The following is a 19846-nucleotide window of genomic DNA, read 5'->3' as shown; positions in this document are numbered from 1 at the left end:
AAAATTACATTCTTTGTTTGTCCATTAATTAGCCTATGTTAGATAGATTTTTTATAGAAATTTATTAAGTGTTTTTTCTTTTTTCTTTCTTGGTTATAGCGATATATGCTGTTATATCAGCTACAACTATAACGGGAAAGTACGAGTATATGGATAAAAAAAAAATTTTGGAAGTTTTTGCATCATCTATATTTTCGACATTAATATGCCTTCAAATTACTATAAAGGTTTTATCCCATTCCACTCCATCGGGGTCTGTGGTAACAAAAATTATTTTATTAATTTTTTAAAAAGTTTTAATTTATTTTAAATTTAAATCTAGCTCGCAAGTTATGCATTATATTTATAATTAAAAATCTTAATCTTTAGTATTTTTTGAAAAAAAAAAAAATACCAAAGATTTTCACACCTTTCCTATAAAATTACAATTTTGTTTATTTAATATTATGGCTGTAGTTTTGTATTTTTAAACAATCTTAGAAAGTTTTTTTTTTAATTTAGTCTTTTGCACTCGCATGTAGAAGAATTCGTCTCCTTGATTGAGTTGAAAGTACCATATGGTAATCCTCGAAACAAAACGCAAATTTACTACACAGAACATTCGATGACAGCTCCTGTAGCGAGATTCGATGTAATTTCGATTGAGGTTGGAGAATGCATTGAATATTTTAATACTAACATAAGAAATTTTAAAATGCAATTACAAAACCATCATTAATGTTAGCGTCGGCCAGTGAATTGAAATAATTTGTTCTATATTTTGTGTTGTATTTCTAAGTTTTATTTTTCTTCCTTAGATGTTTTTTGTGCTATGTTAGATCTACAATGTTCATTTGTTACATATCCTTTTTTTTATAAATTTGATTCCTGCAGCATACAAAGGTTTACATCTGTTCTGCTTGCACAATTTCTCCCCCATTACATGTTTTAACCTGGTTGTTTGGGAATATTTGTGTGGAAAAACGGCAACGTATAGGTGAATAACAACCCTGCAAAATAAATTATTTAGGCTACTTTATCAGGTTGGTCGATTACCACATTTTTATTAACAAGTTCAACCAGACTAGCTAACGCCGATTCTAGCTCTGCAATTATCATCGTTCGGTTTGAAAAATGTTATTGAAGCCCCAGCAACCTGTGCATAGGACGACATTACCTTCGGCGATTTACTTTGGGCAATTTTCCTCGCTTCAAAGCTGCTCACTTTTTGAATGGTCTTAACCTCTTGGATTGCTAATTCTTCCTTGCATATTGGACACTTTTTTGATCTCGCAGAATAGTAGCCATGACAATTAGCACAGACAGGTGGATCTCTGCACGGATCATAAGTATGTAAGGGCTAACCACAATCACACATCTGTTTCCTTGTAAAGCGTGCTGCCGTATGTTCAAGTATCTGACATATGCCATATGTTTATATCTGACGAACGTCTAATCTGTGAAACCTGGCATTTATTTTTTCTGGATCTTTCAGTTTGTTGAACTTCAAGACAGACGACACGGAATGTACAACTTCTCCGTTGCTTCACGTGTTCAGTTATTTCCTCTATGCAGTTCAACAAGTCCCTCCACATGAATACCCCCTTCAAGGTATTTAGAGTACTGTGAGGTGTAACCTCAATGTCTAACAATCCAATTTTCTTCACCTCCAGTAACTGTGACAATTGTAAATCGTTGCCAATTTCAACAAACATCCTACAGCAGTCTTTCCAACTTCTTTTACTTGTCCTACACTTTTCCGTGGGGCCTCGACCTGTCACGAAAGGATTCATCTTACCAAAACCCTCTTATTTCCTTTGGATAACCTAGTATTTTGGTATCACTGCACTGCTTTTTGGTCGAAACTTGATTCGATCCTACTTTTCTTTTTCGCTAGACTCGAAATTCTTTCTTTACTTCGCTTTTGAAGACAAAGGCTTTCCTGGACGAGGATTTTTATATAAACCCTCTGTTACAGAAAGTGTGGAGGTTGAAAATACAATAAAACAAAGAAACGCTAGTCAACATGTCACAAGACGCGGATCAGATTACTGATCCTACCTAGGAAACCCCCTCACCCGCCTGCCACAGATTTAACCTAAGCCGAGGAGTCAGGTACTGTCTGATATGCTGTACCGACATCCCAGAACTCGCACATAGCAGTAAGAACTCCAATTTCCATGACTGAAATGTCACTCACGCTCTGAGAGAGACAAGACTTCGGCAGATCAGGCTCAGATCAGCTAACCCCCAATCCAATTTCCAATACCGAGAGGAGGAATGAGCAATCCCCGTTGGCACTACGACCATTGTCGGCAAAAAACAGATTATGGTCATGTTTTCATCCCCACTGCAAACAGCGAAACCGAGAAACAACCGAAACCAGATCGAACCACCAATTCCGTACTTCACAGGTGAGCTCCTAGGTAATACCGTTGCCTCATTACATTAATATCTCATTAAGACATTAAAACGACAAGTTAGTTAATTATAATTCAAGTTTATTTGAACAGTTGTTACTTTTTACAGCACCTTACCTGTTGTTTAATTTACTTGTATGTACGAATATAAAAAAAGTTGTTTATCAATCATTAATAATACTAAATAAATATCGATAGAAATTGCACTGTTTGAAGTTTCCTTAAAAATAAAGTAAACAAATTTTATGCAATTCTTACTACACAGTATTAAATAAACAAAGTTATCTGGCTTATTTAATTATATTATTTTAAAATTCTTACTCTGACTAAAAAATTGATAACCTTTCTAGCTTCGTAGAGAACCATTTCATTTCACATCCATTTCATTTTCCCCTCAATCACATTCTTTACTTTATCTGAGTTTTTAAGTTATTTTCTTAACAAAATTTTGAATTTTTAAAACGTTTTCCTTGTAATAAAAAAATCCGGCAAAAATGTTGCACAATTTTCCAAGCTTCATCCTTAACAGATTTTATTTCAAATTCGTCTTTAGGTTTTTAAATATAATTGACTTAATTATTTTTACTTAAATTCGATCTAATCGATTTGAAGTATAAATAGAAAACGATTTTAGAAAATAGTTTCTGCAAAGTATTTATAGATTTTCTGAGGATATTTCACTACGTGATAAAAGACACCCAATTTTGCAATGTTTATTACGGGTAAAACTTTATCACCGGTATTGTGATTGAATTATTGAGAAACATTTAAATTAAATTTCGCCTTTTAATATAAAATTTGTTTAATAATATTAAATGAAAATATGTGATATAGGATACCGCCTTATCCGTTTCTGTGTAGGGGCCTAAACTTAATAAAATAATAAAATCATGCATAGAAATAATTTTGTGCATAATGGTTAAGCCAGTTTAGAAATATTAAGGAAAATCTAAATGACAACTGTTTTGAGTACAGCCGTAATTAGAATTATCCCTTGTCGGATCAGAGCCAAAATTTAAGAGAACTTAGAAATAATGTTGACAAATATTTTTTTCCAAGTTTAAATAACGCACCATTTGTCCGATAAGTTAAAAATTGAATGGCATTAATTTCTTATGTACAGAGATATTTGAGACGAATTTCAAGTTTTAATGTCAAGGCAGTTCGGAGATATTTATAAAAATACTATCAAGATGTGCGTGTGTACATGTGTACAAACATACATACAACCTTCCAGAATTTCCCATGGGTTTTTTGTGGTTTTCTCTTTGAGAAGTTCATTTGCTAAAACCCGGGTATTTAAACTTCTGGCTGTCATACTTTCCGTTTATAGCTATGCTCCTGCTGCAGCGATAAAGCTATATCGGGGAAAGTAAAACGTAAGTATTTGAGACTATTATTGGTTTAATTTGCCTAAACACAGTATTAGACAGTTTTGAGGAGTCCTTCGTCATAAGTAAATCACTCATACGTAATTTCATTAATCTATAATTTTACTAATACTGAAATACTTAAAACTGGAAACCATGTAAAATAAAATTAAAAATTAATATTATTTTAGATTAATTAATAAATTAGCCTTCGTATTCTGGTGAAGTCAGTTTTGTAAAATTTTGGAATAATCTCAACATATTTGCCTCCTAATTGTACTTTTATTTATTATCGATTCCTTTTGAATTATTTTTTGAGAAATAATATTTTTTAACAATAAAATATGTAATTAATAATAAAATAATAATAAATAATTCATTTACTTTATAATCCCTTTTTAACGACAAGCTAATACAAATTCAGATCCTGTCATGACACTTTTCATTATATGTAAGTTTATTTTTATCAAATTTCTAAAACTAGCTCGCATATTAATTGATTCTCACATCACACTTGAAATACCTGACACTAATGTAGTTCATCAGAATTTGAGATCTGTTTTTAATTCACTTCAATAGAAATTATCATTTAACTTCTTTAGTATTACACACATATATATGTCTTAAAACAAAAATATATTTTTTAGAATATAAATAAATATGCTTTCAATAGATAAATTACTGTATTAATGATTAATTAATAAAATATATCTTTAAGTATTTTTATAACTTTTTTCATGAATTACATATTTTTATTATTAACAAAACTGAAGAAAAAATATATATACATTTTTTAATACTTTTATTTATAGTTGCATCAACAGTTAAAGTCATTAGCGACTTGTGCAATGTAACTGTACTAGTAAAAGTGTAGTCTTGAACAAAATCAGGCCTACTAGTGTGAGGAATGGATTGAACAACCTAGTCGGGCTGGTATTGCAAATCTGGAACCGGAGGATATAGTCCCCGTATGTACCGACGTCGAAGAGTAACTGGAGGAAAGTGGAAGAATACTCGAGGGAGGTGCTTCGATGCAAAGATATGGAAGGTAGAAGAAGAGGGTTTTAGAGTAGGGTTGGGTGGACAGCCCCAATCGGGAGAGCCGGCATGCCGAGGTGTGCTGGTTCCGATGATTGATTGAGGACTCCAATTGAGACTAGGTTAGGGGATACTAACGAAAAGACCCAATACCGGTAGGGGGAATCCAGTAATGGTGTACCCTCATTAGAGTGGGCAATAAAGAATGAAAAGATCCAACTGGGGGGCTGACCTGCTATGCCGGACTTACTGCCGGTAGGTGGGGAGGCCCCTTAGAGTAAAGGACACTCCCCTGGGCTGAGTTTTACTTAAATGTATGTCCGGCCCGGGGAGTAGGAAAAAAAAGCCTACCATTCCTGAGACGTAAGGTTAATTGAAACTCTATCACCAAAGAACGCCGTTATTTACGATGTAGTATTAAAACCCGATTAAAAGCAATTACATTTATTAGGATTCGAATCTGAGAACTTGAATTCGAAATCAGCTGATTTACGACGACGAGTTTACCACTAGACCAACCCGTTGGGTTATAAATATTTTAAATAGACATGATTTAAGTTATATATTGATATAATTTTTATTTCTTTGTAAATTGAATGTAAATAAGTTAAAATGCTTTATAATTTATAATTAAAAGATCTAAAAACTTTTACCCTGAAATATCATAATTAGATCTTTGTACAAGAACAAATACTTGAAAAATTCTTTACAAAGTAAAAAAATTAATCTATTTATATTTTTATAAGATTCAAAATGGTCAACTAAATAATTTATTAGTTAAGTTTTTTTTATCTAGAATATTAAAAGTTTGTTTTAAGTCTGATAATACGTATATGTAGAAGGGAAATATGGACCAGCAAGAAACAGGAAATAATCTTGAAAATTTTTTACTCTAGTTATGGTGGAAAATAGGAAAAATGGAATAATAGATTAAAAAATAAAAAAGACCAAGGAGATGAGAGAAAATATCTGTTGAAAGATATTACAAAAAAATATCATATTTTTGGGAATGTATTGAGAAAAGATTATTGTTTACGCCGTTTAGCGTAAAGTCGTTTTATTCCAATGAATTCAAGGTTATGGTGTTAGCTCATTTCTATCACGCATTATTTCATTGCTGTTTAATCTTAATGTATATATTAGGCTTAGTGTTATTTTTTTTTTATTCTCAACCAATTTCAATATTGTAATAGTTCCTAGAAGTCAATTTCTCTTTGTCGGCTCTGATGTCATTTCTTCAACTTGCGTATTCAGATTTATTTTTGTTATGTATTCGGTTTCGAATTCCAACACGTTCTCTCTAATCGTTCTTATACTAACACTAAGACACTACTCCTGTTGCCAACACACACTCTCTCCTTTTCACTGCCTAGCTGTGGTTTCCCCCTCCTTTCGTTCACGCCATCTTTTCGGCAGAGTTGACCAGACCTTCAAAATGTAAACACGTCTTTACGTTTCGCTCTCAAGATTTGTGCTAATCTCATCATCACCTCCATACTCGCATGCACGATGCGGTATTCCTGTTTCAAAAATATTTTCTAGTTCTACTCGTCAGTTTTGCGTGATTTCACAGTTTTTCTATGTTCGTCCAACCTCGTTTCTTCGTTAAGTTATTCTTCAAATTCACTATATTACGTTTCTCCTGAAAATGCTTCAATTACTACAAACTGCCATTTCTATCGACGTCGAATCTTCTCGAATCACAGATTTTATTTTCCTCGATCCAGAATCTGCAACCTCGTTGCTACATATCTACTACGTATTAGTCTAACTCTACACCAAGTCTCACTCTTGCGTTCCTGATACACCACGGCGGACTACGCTCAGGAATTTACTGTATGTATTCGTTTTACCTTCATTCACGAGTTCGTCTCTTACAAATATTTGTGTGCTACAGGCAAGTTCAGTTTTTCATTATTCATTACGTTTAAAGAGTTATTTTATCAGTAAAAATTTGTAGAACATTCAGTTCATCGTACCTTATGCATTTTCACTTTCAAGTGTAGTTCACAAAACCATTTATTCACTTAAGTACAATCACGACAGGTTACTTACATAAGGTTGTGTCTTTGTTCAGCTGCAACCTATTTCACGTGCTTTGTTAATTTCAATTCTGTAGTTATGATAATTAATTTTACAATTTAATCTTGTATCTTGTTAATCCCCGAGATTAATCCATTTCTATTCATGAACTGTGTTCATTACTGCTCTAAAATTAACCTAAAACAATTTGTTCCTGATGTGCTATTATGTTTTAGGACTTTGTAATTTATATTTTTCAAGAAAGCTTACTAGCAAAGGAACTCTATTTATATGATTATTAATTTCAATTGGATTATTGTAATTAACTCCTTTTGTACCATAATATTACTGTGGCCTTTTTCTACGTTAAACTAGACTTACATGTATTAATTATTTAATGCTAAGTTTGTTGGTCATAAATCAGGAAAGGCCAGTGCCAATTAAGATTTACTGTAATTTATTTTTCTAAGTTAATGACATTTATTCATTCCTAATTTTCAATATTACTGCATTTATCAGCAAGGCAATAGTTTTTCAGGCATACTATGTTTATTGATGTTATGTTATGTTTATGTTAATTAAAATTAAGGTGTTTCATGTTCTCTTGTTTGCAGGCTTTGTTAAAAATGTGTATTTAAATGTGTAAAAAAAATGTGTAAAAATGTGTATACATATTCATGTATTTTTTCATTTAATATTATTGCTATGCTGATTTCATTTGATATTCTTATTTATCATTAAATTATGTTATTTTCATAATTTTCTTTTTAGTTTTAAGGTTATGATTTTTAACATAAGTTCATTTGTTCTTTCTCATTAAAGTCCAATTTCTTTTGGCAAATACGAGCTGTGTTTTTTTTAGTTAACGTTACCCAACAATTATTTTAAGAGAAAAATCATAGAAGGAAGAAAAACAACTGTGAATGTTGTAGGAAATAATGAAATTATGTTTGTCTAAAGAAGAAGAATGCCCAAGGAAAATGAAGAGCTAGTTGGCAGATGCCTTAGGGCAGTTTTACTAAAAAAAGTAGAACAACATTTTTTTAGAATATATTTATTGTTACAAAAAAAAAAAAATAAGGAGAAAATATATCTAATCACTTTACATTTTTTCTTGTCTAAATATAAAGATATATAGTGTTAAAGTTTTAGATAAACTTGTATAGTAGAAGTTTCTGCATAGTTTTCATCAATTGTTAAATTGTAAAAAATCTTTTTGTAATTGAATACGATAGAAATAAAACAGCTAAAAAACCAACAGATTTTTTAAAAGTCGATCTCTGCAGCGGATATGAATTTAAAATTATTTTTTGAAAATAAATTAATATGCCGAAGTTTGGAGATATTGGAAAGTTCATTTGAAATTTAAGCTACAGTAATTAAATTCAATAATCTATATAAGTGACTTCCTAATGAAAATTCATTTCTTACAAGTACCTATCTATCGTTTGAAGATGTTCAAAAGATATTTAGTCCTGAATGTTATTGAGTGCATTCAATTTCAATTATCTATTACAATAATGAAAATTATTGATTTTATTGATGAATGGTTAATAAGACTGAGTTAGGATGTATAAGTTACTATAATATTAATAGTCTAGGCGGTATGTTTTAAAATTGGCATATTTGGACTTTTGTGTATGATCGTTAATTTTTTATTTAATGCCTCCGAAACATCATCAGAGATAATTATTTCATTATGCGCCAGCTGGAAAAGTCGTGCTTAAATTTTTATTAAACAAAATGTAAAATATCGCAAAAATATCCATTTTTCCTATTTCTCCAGATAACTCGATAACTGTTCATTTTAGAGAAAAGTTCGAGCGAAAAAAATTTTGCTATTCTATTTTAAACAGATATCATCGGTTGAAAATCGAAAAATACGTTATTATTGGTGCAAAAATAGCAATAACTTTAGTATCTAAAAGTAAAAGCATCAACTAAAGTTATGTAACTTTAGTTGATGCTTTGTTATGTATCATAAAGTTACCTAAAGTTATGTAATTTAAAGTTATGTACTTTAAATGCAAAACATACTTGCAATATTGTTAAAATTGCAAGTATGTTTGAAAAATTCCGTATGGCTCTCCTAATTAACATTTTTCAAAACGTATTTAAAAGTTTTGAGTGCGCTTTTATGTGCGATTAAATTTTCAAGTATCTAGAGATTTTATTTCAGGCTCTACAAAATTTGAATCGTATTTTTTTTAAAATTTAGACTGCGAAATTATTGTGCAAAAACTGTCAGAATGATTTTATTTAAATTTGGCATGTTTCTTTATTATATCAAAAAGTTCTTCGAGGCAAAATTTGAAGGTAAGTACTCGAAAAGATTCCCAAAAAATCTTCTTTTTTTTTTTTAATTTTATTGACAGTTATTTGCTATTTTTGCATAAATAATAACGTATTTTTTGGTTTGCAGCCGATGATATTGAGGGTAAAATTTAATAAAAAAACTTTTTTCTTTCTCGATCGTTTTTTTCTAAAATGGACAATTATCCATTTATCTAGCAAAATATGAGGGGAAAAAATTTGGCGATTTTTTTTTACATTTTGTTTAATAAAAATTTAAACACTCCTTTTTCAGCTAGCGCATAACTAAATAATCATTTCTGATGATACTCCGGAGACATTAAAGCAAAAAATTAGCGATCATATAGAAAAAGTCCAACCTAAAACAGATACCGCCTGGACTATAATCAAATATAGCAAATTTAATATTAAGGAAAATTTTTAAAATAAATCAAAATGATTATCTGTGATTATATGCCCATTTACTTTTAAACAACCTACAAAGAAACTAATTACATTAATACAAAATAAATTTAAATAAAAACAATAAAACATAAATTATTAAATAATTTAAATTAAAAACGAATTAAATTAATATATATATATATATATTGAAATAAGTTTTAAAATCGCATTAAACAAAAATTTATACTATTTCTATAAAAATTGATTAATTTCATTTAGTTTATTTAATAGCCACAGCATTAAAATAGAAGAATAAAAAAGTAAGTAATTAATAATCCTTTTATAGCTTAATATTAAATTTATTTCGCTGTATTTTCATAATATAATTGATAAATTACATAATTTTAAGCCTTGTACTTAAGTATATTATATGAAATATTTGTGTACATAAAAAATACCAAATCACGAATGTAGGTGGGCTGGCGAGTGGTTTAAGTTCTAAGATAACCAATCACATTCTTTCATATGTCATCCCTTCACTTCAGCAAGTAAATTCTATAAAAGAGTCTGTCTATATTTTTTACCGTTATTGAAAATCTTGAACTACTAACTGTAAATTTTTTATAAATTCTAATTTATATTGTAATGTATCAAAATAAAATTTATCTATTAATATTATATGACATGCTAGTATTTCTTCCTAAAGTGACCACCAGTATACTACTATCTTAACAACATTTAAATTTTAAAGTCTTGATTTTCGAACAAGGTTAAGACGTTGGTTGCAATGTTGAAAAGATAATTAATATTATCCACAAGGGCTTTCTCTACTGTACTCATTAAGTAGGCGATTCCTAGTTTGAAATGGAACCGCACACACTTACAAAGAATTTGCTCGACCCCATTTAAAGACTTCTCTATGTTCAGCAATAAAATTGCTTTTATATTCAGTGAGGAAAGGAGAATACAAATGAGTTTTATAAAATTAAATGGCCTGAATCAACTAACAAATAATTGTTACAGAAGTCTAGGTCAAATGTATCCCCAGGATGGTGCTAAACAGCAAAAATCTTTCGACTACCGATTAAACATGATAAAAATTCTTCATCAATACGTAATTATAGATAATTAAAATAAATGTTGTTAAAAGTTTATGAGACCTTTAAAGGGAGGTGGTACCTTGTATCTCGGCAATGTAGTATATTTAGGTACATTTTTCTAAAGTACTAGTTGTCATAGAAACATGAATGTATGATTATATCATTTTAAAGGAATTTTTTTGTGCAATATACACCTTTTTTCTTTATTTGTTTTTTAACGAAATTGAATTTTCAACATATTTTTAAAAAAGTACTTTTTCTATGAAATTTTTCGGCAATAAAAATTTATTAAAATTCGTTCGTTACAGATAGAAAACTAAAAAAAAAAAGTTGCACGCGTATCTTAACCTAGTAAACACCCATAAAAAATTTCTATTAATTCTTGCGAGTAGTTTTACAGAAAAGTGTACTTAAATATATAAAAAAATAATTTACGTTAATTTTAAGTTAAAGTTTTTTATAGCTTTCTAATGCATCCCATCTCCATAAACTGGATCATCAGGATTTTCTTCCCCATCATTCATTTAGTTTTCTTTTTTTATTCATTTTTACTCCAAAATGTTTTACTTACAGTTGATATTCAGCTTGAATTAAACGTTTCACATCTATCTCTTTGAAAATGATATTTGTGTTGACTCTCACTTCTAACTCAAGTTATTGTAGCACTTTTGTCTTCCCCATACACCCCTCATTGTATGATAAATATGCATAATATACTCCTACACTAAATATTTTGTAACCTACAAACATAGTTTAGGAATTCTAGTTGGGATCACAGGAATTCAGTTGGGATTCTGGGTTTGTTCCTGTAAGCACTTTTTTGGTAGTTCAGGTTCTGATAAACACTCAAATACTGGCCTGATTATGACTGCTACACTTTGAGGTATTGGGTGCTTGTGATGGTAAGGTTTCAAAGTTAATCAGCTTTATTGTATTTGCCCCCCGTTGATTTATCACTTGGGCAGAATACATGCTTAGGGAAATAGTCTGCAGATATCCTGTGACAATAAATTGCCCACAAAGCTTTTCTCATAGCATCTACGGAATGGGTGTTGTTTCTTATAGCTTGCCCATAATAATTTTGTAGGCTATCAATCTCCTTATCACTAAGTCTACCTTGTCCAGACAAAGCCTTACCATCACTAAGTTTTTTTACCAAAATATTGTTTACGCAAATTTCTAAGCCCACAACCCATTCGCTTTTGGATGTAAACGATGCATCCAAGTTTTTCAATATCTACATTTTCACCATAAGGTTTAGTTGCTAAAACCTTCTTGAATGTTTTGGTGTCTCCGTCCCCTAGATATCTGACACCTTGTTTAACGAACGCTCAAACTTTGCCACAGAACCTGCCACCTTCATCCCATCACTGCTACCAATATAATTTGCACAACATGTACCCCTTTTGTTCTTAATAATTTATTTTATATTTATGTATTTATAAAAATTTAATTTATATTATTTTTTAAATTTACACATATTGACGATATTTTGACATTACTTCTAAGTCAAAAACTTTGCCTGTATCAGCACTAGTTAGAGAAACTAATCCGTTGAGACTGGTGTGTCCGTGTTTTTGCCAACTATCATCTAGTGCCACCACTAAGTCCTAAACCATTCATTCTGCATTTTAACTTTTTGCAGTGCATCAAAGACTGTTCAGCACACTCTTTTGTAATGGGACAAATAGCCTTATTAAATTTTCTAAATTTATTCGGTGGTTTTGGAAGTTCCATAATATCAGACAAAGTTTTTTTTGACATCATGGCCTTTCTCAATGGACCGTAGGCCATACAAATCTGGTATTTACTTCATAACCATAACTTTTCTTGTTAGATGAATAAAAGCTGTATTCTTTCCCACATTTTGTACAGACAAGTAATATTTTTGATGCAAGTCCAGCCCTAAATTTTATGTTTTCATATAATTCAAGACTATTTTCAGATGAACAGTGCTTGCAGTGACAAAAAATTGTATTGCATTGGACAAAAAATATAAACTAATAATAATATTTTCAGATGATAGTCTTTCATTTATTTCAGTTACAAGCTTCACAAACTGGAGTCTCATCTAACCTAGATGTACTTGACTATCATCTGCAGTATTACAATAATTACTACCAGTAATGTTAATATTTTCATCAGTATTTACATCACTTTGTTTCTTTTTTCCCCTTCTTGGTTCACCACGACACTTTTTAGCAAACGATAATCGTTACGTGAGCATTTTTTCACAGGATCACAAACTACAAATATAAATACTGTACTTTACTTTAACCAGCTGATAAGATTAAAAATATGAAGTTGTTTACAAAGATTGTCCAGTTGAAAAGGTAGAAAATTTCCTTCTATTAAAAAAATCTCTTTGGCTCCAGATTAAAAAAAAATATTGAATAAGAAAGTACAAGATAATATCCTCTTACATAAGTTAAACCTATCAAAAATCATCATGAACTCAAACCGTTAAAATATTTTTTGTTAGGCTTTCCAATCAATTACTAGGATTTTATTATTTTTTAAAATTATATTATAGGTATTTAATAATAAAAATATGCAACAAAAAAAATTGAAGTTTTTACCCAATTTTGGGGTATCACCTCTCCTTAATGAGATAAAAAAGATGATCGATTATTTTCATCCGATAATTTATTGAATACTCTTACGGTAATTTCAAGTAAAACAACTGTTTGTTTAATATCAACTGTTTGATTATCAATTAAAATATTAGTATCGTTAGATATCCCCTCAGAACTAAAAATACCATAGTAGGCATGTTTTAGATCCATTATCTTAATATCTATTGTTTACGATACATAAAACAATTAAAACATTTATTTAATGTGTAATAATCTTTGGTAAGTAACTTATTACTTATCTTATCTTTATCACTTATTACTACCTGAAAGAATATTAATTACCGAAAAATAAATATTAATTACGTAAAAATAATTTAATATATTTTATATAAGGAAAAGGATCATGATACAGCATTAATAAATGTGTATCATTTATAAATTGTTATTAATTCATATTAATGTAATTAAATCTGGTTTCGACTACATCACTATAATATATTTTTAATTACTCAATTAAAAGTGTGTGCTAAAGTAATAAACCACCGTTTTAACATTTAACAAATAAAACAAATATTTAACAAAAGAAAACAATTTTGCTTTCACTTTATTATAATTTCAGTTGAATCCCTTACGATTGTTCAGATACAACAATGTAATACTCGTATATATGTTGCAACGTAATAAAGTATTACGTGTATTTTTAAATCATAGATTATTTGTTTGTAAAAACCAACTGTAAATAAATTAACAAATATGAAAAGATTAACTATGAAATTAATTAAAATTTTTCTTCCACCTAATTACCAACTTCCTCCTCAAAGAAGGATCCAGAGACAATGAGAATAAAATTAATTCTCTTAAAATATTAGCAAATCTTTCAAGAATGTCATTAAGTATATACTCGATTTGTCTAATGCATTGTTTTAATGATTTTTTTTTTTTAATTTGTTGTAAGTTTTAGGACGTTTGTAAATTTAATTCCAACTTGTTTAAACGTACTGAGCTCTTATTTATTACATGATAAGAGTAAAATATTCATTTTTTTAAGCATTTTCTATTTCTATAATTTAAAAAAGTTATTTCTGTTGTGTGGAGTATCTTCCAGGGAATATTTTTTACTAAACTGATTTAATAATACTCAGAATAATCACTGTTATTTAACTTGTTTCCTGTTGGTTTTGTCAAATTCTATATTTTGTTGTTTTAAAGTTATACAGAAATTTCATTTCTTGATAATTTTATCAATTTTGTATGACTTTCGGTTGTTGTGTTATGTATTCTGTATAGTATCTTGTCTAAAAGTATGAATGCGAACCATTTACCTCCGCCAGATGTTTCACTTTATTAAGTTCTTCATTGTAGTTGTCGACTAATAAATGTGTGGTAGCGAAGTAACATGTGTAAGTAAGTTGTATTTTTACTATATGCTGGGAAGTTAGATGTGTTATAAAAAAGTATGTCAACAACAATATAGGTTCTCTATATACTTTATTAGTGTGTATGTTAGCTTATTTGAATGAAATTAAGTTAAGGAAATTTAACGATACTTTTCAATGGTGTTCATATTCTGTAATGAAATTTAAATTGTAGGATAATTTTATAAATTGTGTGAGGAATATGTAATATCATATTCATATTTTTGCCGGAATATTATATTATCAAAAATCCGATGTCAATATAATATATTATCTGCGTGTTTCTCATTTTTTTAATATGTGTGAGTTTCTAAAGTATTATAAAAATATTTCACCAGTAAAGTAAAAATAGTGAATCTGTCCGAGGGCCTGGTTTGAATATATTATTGAATATGACTTTTTTCATGTAGCATAATAATAGTGTTACTGCAATAAATATGCGATTTTGTGGGTAACTGATAAGAAAAATAATAGTATAGAAGACACAGTAAATGTTCCTTAATTTGACTTTTAAAGCTGTGGTTCGTTGTAGGTACATGAATGATTAATTAGTGTAAATTGTGAAAAACAATTAATTTATTCATCGCCATATTCAAATATATCAGAAATATTACTATTACACACTCGATATTAAGGCATTTTTACAATATGGTGACTTGATATGTTCATTTTTTTCTGAATATTCGTAATTAAATATTTTAGTAAGAAATAATAGTTTTCTTCTTAGAATACTGTAATTTCTTAACATAATTTTTAATAAATAATCATAAAATGTGCTGAAATTAAGATTTCCCATTATCATTACCAAGTCATCAATCAAGTAAAACATAATGTTTTAGAAACTATGGAAAATTTCTACGTGATTGATATTTATTTTTATTAACTTCAGAAAAACATGACCGAAGTAAAAAATTTGCAGTATTCTTACTTCTAACTAACTAAATCAATATTTTACGACGGACTGTGGAGTATGTGGGCAGACGGACGGGGAAGCAACTTATTGTTCATTTGATACAGGCGTCGCCACCATCGATGCTTGCAGGCAGGAAACGACCTGCGAGTCCGCCGACTACCTCAGTTGTGGTTAAGGCGAAGGGGTGGACCTTCACAGATTTTCGGTCGGTGAAGGGGCAGTTTCACTGATGGATACTGAGGTTTTCTCCGCCCTGCAGAGCCAATGGGAGAATCTTCACCTCTGGGTTCGGGCGGATAGCGGTGCGGCCGACCAACTATGCAAGGAAATTGCTGAAAAGGTGGAGGGTGCTCTAGCTGGTAGAGGTGGTAGGATGGTCCACGTCTTGGTAAAGGACGTGAATACCATCATGTCGCAGGACGAGTTTATTCGAGGGTTTCGCAAAACAGTATGGTCACTATTGACGTCTTATCAACGCGGCCGGATTACGGCTCCACACAGGTGGTCACGTTGGCAGTGTCGCTCATCCTGGCGGACAAAATATTATCTGATGAGCGCACCCGCATTAAGTGGGTGGCCTGTCGAGTGATGCGGCGTGCCTCCGATGAACTTTGCTTCCGGTGTTGGAATTCAGGCCACAGGGCCAAGTTTTGTTCTGGAATAGATAGGAGTGGCTACTGTTTTACGTGCGGTACAGCCGGCCATTTACGTAAGGATTGCAGACAGGAACCTAGATGCTCGTCCTATAAGTCAAATGGCCACGCGCCCGGAGGTCGGGGATGTAAAACGGCTTCCTCTTCATATGGAATTCTGTCTTCATAGGAAAGCCATGGTATCTTTGAAGGACAGCCTCACTCTGGAGGGGTGGGAGGCTTCGGTCTTCCATCTACGATGATCGGGTGGGCACCCCCTTGAGATGCAATTGCGGGAAGTAAATAAGACCGTAGTTCCGGTGGGGGACCCCTGTGGGGGTTCCCCGCTAGAGGGAAGGCATCAAAACCGGAGTCCCTGTGGAGTGTTCCCTTTTGGGAACTCCCCAATTGAGGCATGGCAAGCAAAAAGACCGAGCTCCTGCTACCTGGTCCGGGCCTTGTGTCCTCCCGAGGTAGTTTGCGGCGAGGGACCCCCCCCCCCGGAACTGAGTCTAAGCTTAGTTGCGGATCCGGCTTAGGGGAGCAGGGAAACTAAAGATGACATAAAAAAAAAACTGAAACTATATTAATTAGGGACGTAATAATAACTTAATATATTTTACATTGGTATAAGGAAAAGGATCGTGATACATCATTAATAAATGTATATAATGTATAACTTATTAATAATTCATATTAATGTTAGTAAATCTGGCTTTGGCTATAATAGTATAATATATTTTTTAATTACTCAGTTAATTAAAAAAAAATCCTCTTTGATACCTGTATTTTAATGATTAAAATATTGACTAAAAACTTAACTTAAACTTTTTAAAACTTAACTTTTTAATTTCAAAATGACTAAATTAGTTTTATAAAAAAAAATATAAATCTCTCCTAAAAAAATAATTACGCTGAATTAAAAAAAACTACCGAGTTGGTTTAGCGGTAAACTTGTCGTCGTATATCAGCTGATTTCGAAATCGAAGTTCTTAGAATCAAATCCAAATAAAAGTAGTTCCTTTTATTATGATTTCACGATTTTTAAATGGTGTTCATTGGTGACTGGGTTTCAATTAACTACACGCCTAAGGAATGGTCGGCCTGAGTTTGTTTTCAAGAGTACATATTTACCGGTACAATTACAGTACATTACACTGATAAGTCACTAATGACTTAATTTTTTGAGCGACTATAAATAAAAGTATTAAAAAATTCTTTAGCATTAATATTTTCGAATTGGAACAACAAAACAATATGTTTCGTAATTAGCATATTTTCTTTCTTTCTGTATGCGTGTGTGTCTTTGTGTATATGCTGCAGTTGTTAAAATTATCCACAAAAAATATACATTAAATGAAAGCTGGTAGAAAACATCTGGTCGTGTAATTTTTTTTCAGAATTCATGAATTACACATTTCTCTACTTTTCAAACAGAACGTAACTGAAAACAGAACTGAAGAGTCATAACAGAAATTAAAACTAAATAAAATTTCAGTGATAAAAATAAAAAAGACAGTAATTTTTTACATAAAAGTGATGGAATAATACAGAATTTTATGTATATATATATATATATATATATATATATGTAATAATTTATTAAAATGAAAATGTAATAATTACAGTTTTATTAAGGAAATTATAGAAATCATATTAAATAGAAAACTTAATTACTACACATAAATATTAATTAAATCTTGAATCCTAATGAATATATTTTTACTTTATCATTTGAATTTATCTTTAAATATATAAATTAATATTTTGAAAATATGTAAGGTAATTATTTAACTGAATTCATTTAAATTTCATCAACATGTATTTTGTTAAAATAATCTTATTTTCTGTTTTCAATGAACGCAATTAAAATAAAATATTTTCTGAAAATCTTCATCTATAAATTTTAAATCAAACTTTACTGTAAATGAATATAACTTTTGTAGATTCTTTACGTGATTTTTACTTCATCTACAAAAATGTCATTAGTAAAAAGAAATACTGAATTATGTATAAATAAGAAGTCAGTGAAAATAATATTTATTAATTTTGCTAAATTGTATTGGTATAGTATTTTTATTTCTGATAATTTATATTTTTAAATTATGCTTTAAAATTCATTATAATTAAATTTCATGTAGAGAAATTTAGCATAATTTTTACCAAAAACGAAAATGTGATTATTTTGTAGTTTGCCACCTTGCTCATTATATAACAACATATAATACCAAATATAAGGGAATAAAACCTTAATCATACACAGACCTACCATTCATAATAATATACATAAACACACACATATACACATTCCGTACAATACGTAGGTGTTCGTAAGTGAATTATGAATCATTTACTACCATTCTCATCCTGTAGAATAATTACATTCAAGGATCAATTTTAGGAGACACTGTCAAATTATGAATGAACAACACATTTACGTGTACTATACTGAATTTTAGAATACCCTGAACAATATTACTAGAATTACTCGTATGCTTCTTGATTTTTTTAATACTTCTTCTGAACAAAGAACAGCCAAAAAAATAAGTAAATTCATCTGTAATTTATTTTTACTAGGAAGGTGACTGATTTACATTCGCATAACTAAACTAAGAAAAAAATTCTATAATTTGCACTCCGGGTTAATTTTTTTCTGAGTTGAAGGATGATGTTAAGATGTTCGAAAATTGAGATCACCAACATTTGTGATTTATCCAAGCTGAAGGTATCCCCTCCTTGGTTTGAGTGCTAGCGTCTCGGCCTTTCATTTGGAGGTCCTGGGTTCGAACCCCAGTCAGGCATGGTATTTTCACATGCTAGAAAATTGCCATTTCTTCTCGTTCTCTGAAGTAATAACTAATAACGGCAAGTTTTTGGAGACTAGAAAAAAAATTATCGCAAAAAAGGTATAAACCGATTAGGAACGCAATAAGAGAAAAAAACCTTAATTAATTATAAATATATATATATATATATATATATATATATATATGTGTGTGTGTGTTTGTGTGTGTGTGTGTAAGAGAGAGAGCATACTGCATACTAACCCCTATTACTTAGGAGATATTTTATTAAAGTAATTGGTACCTTATTTATTTAACATTATCTACAGAAAGTTATCTAGCATTAGGCAGCTCCCTAGCTCCATGTCAGTTTTCATTTTCTTCAACGTTTCTTTCCACATCTTTTAGATCATTTATCGTTTGTAATATTTACCAGCCTTTATTCTGTACAACTTCTATTGATCTTTAAGGCAATATTTTAATTAATCTTTCTCTTTTCATGATATATCCCTGCCGATTACCCTTCCTCTTCTGAAATCTTCTGAGTAACTTCTACTTTCGATTACTCTTCTACATAAATTTTTTATTTTTCAGTTTGTCAATCCATTTTATCTTTTCCATTTCGACATTTCAAATAGTTTACAGCCTTTCTTTTTTCCATTTTCTTAGTTACAACGTTTCATATGTAGGCAGTAGTATAAGCCAAATATAACATTTATAAGATACTTCACTAAGTCTGCCTCCATATTAATTTACAACTGATTCTTTCTATTAAAAAAAAAGCCGTCTTTACCCATTGGTTTTTTTTTTTTTATTTCATTTTCACTTTAGTAATTTAATGTTAACTTCTATTTCTACTGTTTTATTAATTCGATTTTTCCTTCTTTTGTGTAAACATTCA

General features: G+C 30.2%; 1 protein-coding gene across 2 annotated transcripts in view; it reads left to right on the top strand.

Annotated features, from left to right (window-relative positions):
- The window catches only part of LOC142322950 (parathyroid hormone/parathyroid hormone-related peptide receptor-like), a 952038-nt gene that overhangs the window by 317849 nt on the left and 614343 nt on the right, over window positions 1–19846 (top strand). The window lies entirely within an intron of this gene.

The sequence above is a fragment of the Lycorma delicatula genome, chromosome 4 (assembly GCF_047948215.1).
Source record: "Lycorma delicatula isolate Av1 chromosome 4, ASM4794821v1, whole genome shotgun sequence".
Classification (NCBI taxonomy): Eukaryota; Metazoa; Arthropoda; class Insecta; order Hemiptera; family Fulgoridae; genus Lycorma; species Lycorma delicatula.
The sequence above is the reverse complement of the archived record's forward strand: the minus strand, read 5'-3'. Positions and strand labels throughout refer to the sequence as shown.